This window comes from Xyrauchen texanus, chromosome 15 (genome assembly GCF_025860055.1).
Source record: "Xyrauchen texanus isolate HMW12.3.18 chromosome 15, RBS_HiC_50CHRs, whole genome shotgun sequence".
NCBI classification, from domain to species: domain Eukaryota; kingdom Metazoa; phylum Chordata; class Actinopteri; order Cypriniformes; family Catostomidae; genus Xyrauchen; species Xyrauchen texanus.
This window is the reverse complement of record NC_068290.1, coordinates 27001118-27011784: the sequence shown is the minus strand read 5'-3', so window position 1 is coordinate 27011784 and position 10667 is coordinate 27001118.

Here is a 10667-nt window from a genome sequence, read left to right as displayed (position 1 = left end):
ATCCAGCTCTTCTTGGTAGAGCGGTGTCCCTACTAGAACAGATTTTCATCTCACAGAAGAAGCAAGAGCCAAAAGCAGTACAAGTCAAAGCCTCGTCTGGAGGACCGACTGCATATTCAGGTTCTTGTGGAGTTTGTAAGGCCCTTGATCACACGACAAAGACGCATTGTTTCAAAGAAGGATTGTGTTTCAGGTGCTTTGAGACTGGACACAGAGGTTTGAATGCCCCAAAAGAAAACCAGTCAAGCGAGAAACAACCAGAATGTCTTCTGATTCCGAGCGGCCTTTAAACTAGAAAGCCCACACTTAGAGGGAATAGTGTGGGTACCAGTCAACCAGAATCCCCAGAGAATTTTGTTAATGTTCAGAACAAAATTGATGACAGTCTGACTCAAAAGGCAAGCAATGAGAGTGAAGCAAGTACCTTTGAGAATAGTTGTTCATACTTCCTTCAAGAACCGATATATATAAAAGTGAATGATGAAGATGATCTTTTCCGTGCACCTGCGTTAGTCGAAGGAAAAGTAGAACTCTTAGCCCTTGTAGACAGTGGATCTGTAACCTGTACCCTGAGTGAGTCAGCTGAGCGCATACTTCAGGATCACAGTCTTATTTGTGATAATTTGAGTAAACCCACAAAGAAAGTGCCTACTGGATGTGGAGGCAACCAGACAAAGCCAAAATGTGCATATGAGCTAAATGTAGATTTGCTTGGGTGCAAGATGACTGTGAACTTTTTAGTTGTTCCAGGTCAAGAGGATGACATGATAGTAGGCTCTAATGTTTTAAGACACGTGACTCAGCAGGTCAAGAATACAAAGTGGTACTGGGAGAAAATCTCACAGCCTGTTAAAGAAAATAGCAATGACACTCTCCTCAGTCTACTTTCTAATGTCGACCGTTGGCACGGAGACAGGATGCCAAAAAGAGTTGGCACTGTGTTATTAAGACAGTGTGTGACACTGGAGCCACAACACGAACATATAGTCTGGGGAAGGTTGAAAGAAGAAGTTCCATTGTCTGTCGGGAGTACTGTGATGGTAGAGTCCTCAACTTCCAAATCTTCACCACGGAACATCATGATTGCTCGTAGTGTGTGTCCATTGTGGGCTGATAAGTGGATTCCTGTAAAGGTGATAAATATGTTGAACCGACCAGTGGTGTTACGTCGGAATGCAAAGATTGCTCAGGTGCACCCATGTCTTGCTCTTGAAGAGTTAGAGCTTACAAAGCACATGAACTGTGAATCAAGAGAGGTCCTTCAAAATGTTGTTCATGTTCACAAACCTAATGAAGAGGACAAGATGTTGTTAACAGACTGTGCAGCTGAGTTGCGAGAAATGGGACTGACACAGATTGATATTGATTCATGTGAAGTGAATGACTTCTGGAAAAGGCAACTGGCAGACCTTATTGTGCAGTATGAGAGCATATTCTCCAGTGATAAGTTAGATTGTGGAGAAGTCAAGAATATTGCCCACTGGATACACCTGAAAGACGAAATACCATTCCGACTGCCTTATAGAAGGGTTCCGCCGGCTCACTACCATACGTTGAGACAGACCCTGGATGAAATGGAGGCACGCAGTATCATCCGGAAGTCCAACAGCGAGTGGGCCTCACCTTTAGTCCTGGTCTGGAAGCCCTCTGGAGAATTGCGGATATGCACAGACTTCAGGTGGCTTAACCAAAGAACAGAGAAGGACGCATATCCACTGCCTCACCAAGCTGACGCCCTTGCATCCTTGGGAAATAACTGCTATTTCAGCACCATGGATTTAACATCGAGGTTTTATAATATCCCAATCCATGAAGAGGACCATAAGTATACAGCATGCACAACGCCAGTGGGTCTCTATGAATACAACCGGATGGCTCAGGGATTATGCAACAGTCCTGCGACGTTCTCTCGAATGATGACTGCGATATTTGGAGACCAGAATTATCTGTCTCTCCTTTGCTAGCTAGATGACTTACTGGTGTTTGGGAAGACTGAGAAGGAGGCACTCGACCGCCTCGAGATGGTATTTTCTCGGCTTAGAGAGCACAACCTCAAATTGTCCCAAAAGAAATGTTACTTCATGAGGAAGACCGTGAAGTTTCTAGGCCATATTGTATCAGAGAACGGTATCGCAACCGACCCAACAAAGGTATCCGCAATCAGTGAGTTCAGGGTGGTGGATTTGATGGAGGAAGATGGAAAGACTCCATCACCAATGAAGATCAAATCTTTCCTTGGAATGGCAAACTATTATTCTCATTTCATAGAGGGTCTCTCAGCATTAGCCAAGCCATTGTTTAAGCTGACCGCTGGGCAGAAGATCAGGAAGAAAAGTGGGAAGGGTCGCTCCTGTTTTCCTAAACCCAAACGTCTAAGCCCTGAAGACTGGACTGCAGAATATGACCTTGCTGTGGAAAAGATCAAACAGTCGCTTACAGACACAGTTACTCTAGCACATCCAGACTTTAAGAGACCATTCCTCTTGTCCATTGATGCATCTATGGATGGGTTAGGTGCGGTTTTGAGTCAGATACCGGAGGGGGGAGAAGAAGCCCAGACCAGTAGCCTTTGCGAGTAAGACCCTGTCAAGGGCTCAGTCCCATTATCCTGCTCATAGATTAGAATTTTATGCTCTAAAGTGGGCAGTTTGCAAAAAGTTCGCTCACTGGTTAAAAGGGGCTATGTTCACAGTGCTAACGGATAACAATCCTTTGACATATATCATGTCTAAGCCTAAGTTAGATGCCTGTGAACAAAGGTGGGTATCCAAGCTGGCCCCCCTTTGACTTTGACTTAAAATACATACTCGGAACCCAGAACATTCCTGCTGATCTGTTGAGTCGACGTCCCTTTGCCAGAACTCTGGAAGTCTCTGAAGCCTTGGCGAGTAAGGCTCATCATGTAACCTTAGAATCAGTTCAAGAAGCTTTCCGATTGTCAGTGAATGTACTCCATCAAAATTCTGAGAAGTGTTCAGAGTGTCCAAGTTGGGAGCTTGAGTCAGATAAGAAGTGAAGGTGTGAAAGCTATTTTTGAGTCCTGTCTAGATTGGGAAGCCAGCAGACCTGTCCGTGGTGCTCAGCTGACCCATTGTGCCAGCAGTTTGGTGCATGGAGGAGTGGATACACTTCCAGTCTTTTCGGTGGAGGAAATCCAGGGAAACAGAGAGCTGACCCCACCATTGCCCGTGTGATATTCTTTGTTGACAGAAGAAGGAGACCATCACGAAGAGAGAGGGATAGTGAGTCTGCTCTGGTATTGAGACTGCTGAAACACTGGGAAATGTTGGAAGTCAAGGACAATGTTCTATACCGCAGGTCCAGGGATAGGATGGGAAAAATCAGATACCAGCTTGTACTTCCTCATTCTCTGAGAGCAGCTGCCTTGAGAGGAACTCATGATGATGCTGGTCATCTGGTCATCAAAGTAGGACTCTCCATCTGGTCCATCAGAGATTCTTTTGGTCCGGTATGGATTCAGACATCAAAAGATATGTCTCTCACTGTAAGCGGCTGTGTAGTTGGGAAGACTCAGGAACCTGAGGCTAGAGCACCTCTTGAATCTATCAAGACAAGTGTGCCACTGGAACTTGTATGTATAGATTTCTGGTCTGCAGAAGGGAGACATGGGGAAAATGTTGACGTTCTTGTAATAACGGACCATTTTACGAAGCTAGCCCATGCATTCGCTTGCCCAAACCAGACCGCTAAAGTTGTGGCTCAGAAGCTGTGGAATCAGTTTTTCTGTATATATGGTTTCCCGCAGAGGATACACTCAGACAAAGGAGCCAACTTTGAGAGTAAATTGATCGCTGAGTTGCTGTTGGTGTCTGGGGTCCGTAAGTCCCATACAACTCCTTACCACCCAATGGGAAATGGGCAGACAGAAAGGTTCAACCGCACACTTGGGAATATGATTCTCTCCTTACCCCCTCGATTGAAAGAGAGGTGGCCTCAGACGATACAGACACTTACGTTTTCCTACAACTGTACCATTCATGAGACGACGGGATCTGCACCGTTCTACTTGATGTTCGGTAGGGTGCCCAGGTTGCCTGTAGATGTCATGTTTGGGAGTGCCTTGTGGAACGAGTATGTGGAGACTTACGATGAGTATGTGGAGACTCTTCAGAAGGATCTTGGAGAAGCAATGAGGATTGCTCAAAAGAACACCACAGGAGCACAGAAACGGCAAGCAAAGGAGTACAATAAGAACTTCAAAGGTGTTGCCTTGGAAGTTGGAGATCGTGTCCTTCTGGTGAATAAGAAAGAGAAGGGAAAAAGGAAGTTAGCGGATGTGTGGGACTCAGTGGTTCATGTGGTGACATGGAAAGACCCAACGTTGCACATCTACAGAGTTGAAGATCCAACCACAAAGAAGAGTAAAGTAGTTCACCGTAACTTCCTCTTACCTGTGAATTTTCTGCCCTTGGAGGAACCAGAAGTTGAGTCCACAATGTTCTCCACAATCTCTGAGGAAGGAATGAGTGAGACAAAAGACCAAGACCATAGATCTCTGTTGAGTTCTGAAAAGGAATCAAGGTGTAGCAGGATAGCTGCTTGGGTTTTGCAAGGCCAGAGCCCAAGACCATCTCAGCCTGTTGGAGCGCATTCTGTTAAAGGACAGGGTATTCGGCAAGTCACAGGAGCTCATGCTTCAGGCTCAACGGATCACATGAGTCATGGTGGTTCTTCGAGTACCAATGATGAGAGCAGACCCAGCTGAATCGCTCTAGTGACTGTGATACAGATGACGTCAAGGGAAGTGAGTGGAGTGCAGATGATTTGAGTATTGCATCCAAGTCAGATCTGATCAGTGAAGGCATTGATCAAGAAGATAGACCTGGAGGGTCGGTGAACAGTCACAGTGTTCGAGCAGAACCAGTTACCATGCCCAGAGAATGTAGCTCTGATAACAGATCTGATCATTGCTCAAAGTTTCAAGCCCCAAGTAATAGATCTGGAGTCACAATGAAAGCTTCCCAAAGAAAAGTGATAGGGTCAGACACAACCCCAAAAGTAAATGAAGAAACTGAGACATGCACCAATAAACCAAAAAGAATTCCTTTTGTAAAACTTACTTGGCAATAAATATCTTTATGATTCTGATTAGGTTTTAAAATAGATATTTAATTCAGGGTATGAACAATTTAGCAGAATAAATTGATGAAGTTAGACTTTTCACGTAATGCCTGACTATCAGTGAACAGTGAAAGACATCTGCAACATGGCCAAAATCTCGGGTATACTTTAATTTTTTTATTAATTTGCAACCATGGTGATATCTGTCATAAACATGAAAATCCCTGTTTTGACGTGAAGGATAAACTGAATGAAAAAGCGAAATTATCCTCTGGTTTCACAGTTGCGCAGAAATTTCGTTTATGTCTACATTTTTTCCAACCTCGATTTTTTTTTTTGTTATTTTACCTTTTACAGGTTTTGCAATTATGACCTGTACAAATGTTTAAGAAAGTGTTAAAGTCCCTGTAAAGGCAATAAAAAAAATCTAAACGCATTATAAATGTTAAAAATGTATTGCTAAAACACATTACAAAGACTGAACTGTGAAGTTCCGCTGTCGCCATATCTGTTTCCGGTTTACTTGCGCGTCGCCCAAAATGTCTGTTTTTACTCGATGTCTCCAGAATCTTCCGAAAATATAAGTCAGCGATGTTCATCGCATTGTTGATGCCTGGGCCCTGCTCCGACAAGCAAGAGGGACAAGGGCTTTAAACTCTACATATCGAGGTTATCTGCACAATACAAAGGTAAGGATTTTAAATCTAATGTGGTGTTCGGCAGATAGCGGCTAAGCTAGTTCGCCACGTGTTCATTTTTTATGTAAGGTTAGTATAGAAGCTTGTTTTTCTTAGTTTTAAAGCAGACTGTTTGTTAATTTTTGTGATAATTGTAATCTAAATTATATTAACTTGCTCTCCTCTCAGTTTCTAATAAAGATCAGGGCACAGGTGAAGTCACTGTCAGGGCATTGTGTTACAGGTCCATGAGGAAAACAGATAAACCTCACAGTTTGAGTGTATGGTGAAGCTAGAATTGATAAGACCGCAGTTACAGGCTTGTTACTTTAATAGCCCGGTGTTCCTGGGGACTCGGCTAAGGTTATTCATGTTTAATGTAACTCAAATCAAATGAAAACAGTTATTGTAGGCAGGTAAGTTTCCCTAGCTGGTCCCCTCTGTGTAAAATGCGTTCTTATTCAAGTTTTCAACTCAGTCATTCGTTTAAGATGCAATCTTGTGTTATAAGTATTAGGCTATCATGATTATACAGTGAGCAAGCTATATAAATAAGTATTTAATATAATAAAAGTGTAGAGCAACAACCGAGGGTGTAAGGTAAAGGCTGAATATTGTAGATTTATTACAATATGTTGCATGTTTGAATTAAAATACCTGTGGATATGCAGGAGCACACACTCTACAAAGGCCTGACTGGAGATTTGCCTGATCTATCCATCCTTCAGGTGAGTAGGGATACAACAATAGCAAATTTCACTGTACAGTATGATATATCAACCAAAATCTGTATACCAATATTTCATTATTTTCTTTTTCCTCCCTTTTATAAACAAATATTCTGCTTCAAAGAAAAAAATGAAATTGATGTTATCATAAGGGTTCTTCATTATGAACTTGTATGCCATGCATAACATACTGTGGATAGAAATTACAGGGAAAGTTACTGGTATGATAATTGTGGTTATATTATATTACTATTATATTTAGTGTATTGCTAATCAATATATTGTTACTTCCCAGGTGACAGCGGCTCACTTCAAGAGCAGGTGAAGCAAGTTGGGACAATGTTGAAGACATTTCCTCAGCACTGGGCAATCGGGTACAACTTGCAAACAACACCTGTGGTTGTTGGTTTAATTCCCACTGGGGCCACCTGTACATGTAGTAGACCTAGATATAAATGTCATAGTTTAGTAGTTGAAGGACCAGGACTGACTACTTTATTCTTTTATTCTGGCAACCCCTGTAGGTGCAGATCAAACCCTACTGCTGCGACGTCTTGGAATTTGGCGATGTTGTGCGTAGCATGGACAACAAAATGCTATGCTGCAACATTTCAGTGCCAATGTGTCTGTTGGAGAGTTATCCCTGCCAGGGATCTGTTACTCCCCTAGACACCCAGGAAGATTTGGCGTTGCTTGACAACAGTTTGAGGCAGGATAAAGAGCTCCAGTAACAATTTGTAAGTGTGCCGATTTCGTTTATAACGCCATAGGGTAATCTAAAAAGTAAAATTAAGATCGTACACTGCATATTCTACAGTCTGAATCCACAGCCTGTCACATTTTAAATTTATGAGAAGCTTCAGAGAAATGTAATTTGTAACATGTTTTTTTTGTATTTTCAGCTTCGGTTTTTGGCAATCAAATGTGGGAGGGACCTAAAGACAACCGTGTGGCGAATGCTTCAGAGTATCTTCTCTAATCACCTTTCCATCAATACAACCTGGACTGGTGTAGGGGATAAAGCATTATTCTCATTTCATAGAGGGTCTCTCAGCATTAGCCAAGCCATTGTTTAAGCTGACCGCTGGGCAGAAGATCAGGAAGAAAAGTGGGAAGGGTCGCTCCTGTTTTCCTAAACCCAAACGTCTAAGCCCTGAAGACTGGACTGCAGAATATGACCTTGCTGTGGAAAAGATCAAACAGTCGCTTACAGACACAGTTACTCTAGCACATCCAGACTTTAAGAGACCATTCCTCTTGTCCATTGATGCATCTATGGATGGGTTAGGTGCGGTTTTGAGTCAGATACCGGAGGGGGAGAAGAAGCCCAGACCAGTAGCCTTTGCGAGTAAGACCCTGTCAAGGGCTCAGTCCCATTATCCTGCTCATAGATTAGAATTTTATGCTCTAAAGTGGGCAGTTTGCAAAAAGTTCGCTCACTGGTTAAAAGGGACTATGTTCACAGTGCTAACGGATAACAATCCTTTGACATATATCATGTCTAAGCCTAAGTTAGATGCCTGTGAACAAAGGTGGGTATCCAAGCTGGCCCCCTTTGACTTTGACTTAAAATACATACTCGGAACCCAGAACATTCCTGCTGATCTGTTGAGTCGACGTCCCTTTGCCAGAACTCTGGAAGTCTCTGAAGCCTTGGCGAGTAAGGCTCATCATGTAACCTTAGAATCAGTTCAAGAAGCTTTCCGATTGTCAGTGAATGTACTCCATCAAAATTCTGAGAAGTGTTCAGAGTGTCCAAGTTGGGAGCTTGAGTCAGATAAGAAGTGAAGGTGTGAAAGCTATTTTTGAGTCCTGTCTAGATTGGGAAGCCAGCAGACCTGTCCGTGGTGCTCAGCTGACCCATTGTGCCAGCAGTTTGGTGTATGGAGGAGTGGATACACTTCCAGTCTTTTCGGTGGAGGAAATCCAGGGGAAACAGAGAGCTGACCCCACCATTGCCCGTGTGATATTCTTTGTTGACAGAAGAAGGAGACCATCACGAAGAGAGAGGGATAGTGAGTCTGCTCTGGTATTGAGACTGCTGAAACACTGGGAAATGTTGGAAGTCAAGGACAATGTTCTATACCGCAGGTCCAGGGATAGGATGGGAAAAATCAGATACCAGCTTGTACTTTCTCATTCTCTGAGAGCAGCTGCCTTGAGAGGAACTCATGATGATGCTGGTCATCTGGTCATCAAAGTAGGACTCTCCATCTGGTCCATCAGAGATTCTTTTGGTCCGGTATGGATTCAGACATCAAAAGATATGTCTCTCACTGTAAGCGCTGTGTAGTTGGGAAGACTCAGGAACCTGAGGCTAGAGCACCTCTTGAATCTATCAAGACAAGTGTGCCACTGGAACTTGTATGTATAGATTTCTGGTCTGCAGAAGGGAGACATGGGGAAAATGTTGACGTTCTTGTAATAACGGACCATTTTACTGAAGCTAGCCCATGCATTCAGCTTGCCCAAACCAGACCGCTAAAGTTGTGGCTCAGAAGCTGTGGAATCAGTTTTTCTGTATATATGGTTTCCGCAGAGGATACACTCAGACAAAGGAGCCAACTTTGAGAGTAAATTGATCGCTGAGTTGCTGTTGGTGTCTGGGGTCCGTAAGTCCCATACAACTCCTTACCACCCAATGGGAAATGGGCAGACAGAAAGGTTCAACCGCACACTTGGGAATATGATTCTCTCCTTACCCCCTCGATTGAAAGAGAGGTGGCCTCAGACGATACAGACACTTACGTTTTCCTACAACTGTACCATTCATGAGACGACGGGATCTGCACCGTTCTACTTGATGTTCGGTAGGGTGCCCAGGTTGCCTGTAGATGTCATGTTTGGGAGTGCCTTGTGGAACGAGTATGTGGAGACTTACGATGAGTATGTGGAGACTCTTCAGAAGGATCTTGGAGAAGCAATGAGGATTGCTCAAAAGAACACCACAGGAGCACAGAAACGGCAAGCAAAGGAGTACAATAAGAACTTCAAAGGTGTTGCCTTGGAAGTTGGAGATCGTGTCCTTCTGGTGAATAAGAAAGAGAAGGGAAAAAGGAAGTTAGCGGATGTGTGGGACTCAGTGGTTCATGTGGTGACATGGAAAGACCCAACGTTGCACATCTACAGAGTTGAAGATCCAACCACAAAGAAGAGTAAAGTAGTTCACCGTAACTTCCTCTTACCTGTGAATTTTCTGCCCTTGGAGGAACCAGAAGTTGAGTCCACAATGTTCTCCACAATCTCTGAGGAAGGAATGAGTGAGACAAAAGACCAAGACCATAGATCTCTGTTGAGTTCTGAAAAGGAATCAAGGTGTAGCAGGATAGCTGCTTGGGTTTTGCAAGGCCAGAGCCCAAGACCATCTCAGCCTGTTGGAGCGCATTCTGTTAAAGGACAGGGTATTCGGCAAGTCACAGGAGCTCATGCTTCAGGCTCAACGGATCACATGAGTCATGGTGGTTCTTCGAGTACCAATGATGAGAGCAGACCCAGCTGAATCGTCTAGTGACTGTGATACAGATGACGTCAAGGGAAGTGAGTGGAGTGCAGATGATTTGAGTATTGCATCCAAGTCAGATCTGATCAGTGAAGGCATTGATCAAGAAGATAGACCTGGAGGGTCGGTGAACAGTCACAGTGTTCGAGCAGAACCAGTTACCATGCCCAGAGAATGTAGCTCTGATAACAGATCTGATCATTGCTCAAAGTTTCAAGCCCCAAGTAATAGATCTGGAGTCACAATGAAAGCTTCCCAAAGAAAAGTGATAGGGTCAGACACAACCCCAAAAGTAAATGAAGAAACTGTGACATGCACCAATAAACCAAAAAGAATTCCTTTTGTAAAACTTACTTGGCAATAAATATCTTTATGATTCTGATTAGGTTTTAAAATAGATATTTAATTCAGGGTATGAACAATTTAGCAGAATAAATTGATGAAGTTAGACTTTTCACGAATGCCTGACTATCAGTGAACAGTGAAAGACATCTGCAACATGGCCAAAATCTCGGGTATACTTTAATTTTTTTTATTAATTTGCAACCATGGTGATATCTGTCATAAACATGAAAATCCCTGTTTTGACGTGAAGGATAAACTGAATGAAAAAGCGAAATTATCCTCTGGTTTCACAGTTGCGTAGAAATTTCGTTTATGTCTACATTTTTCCAACCTCGA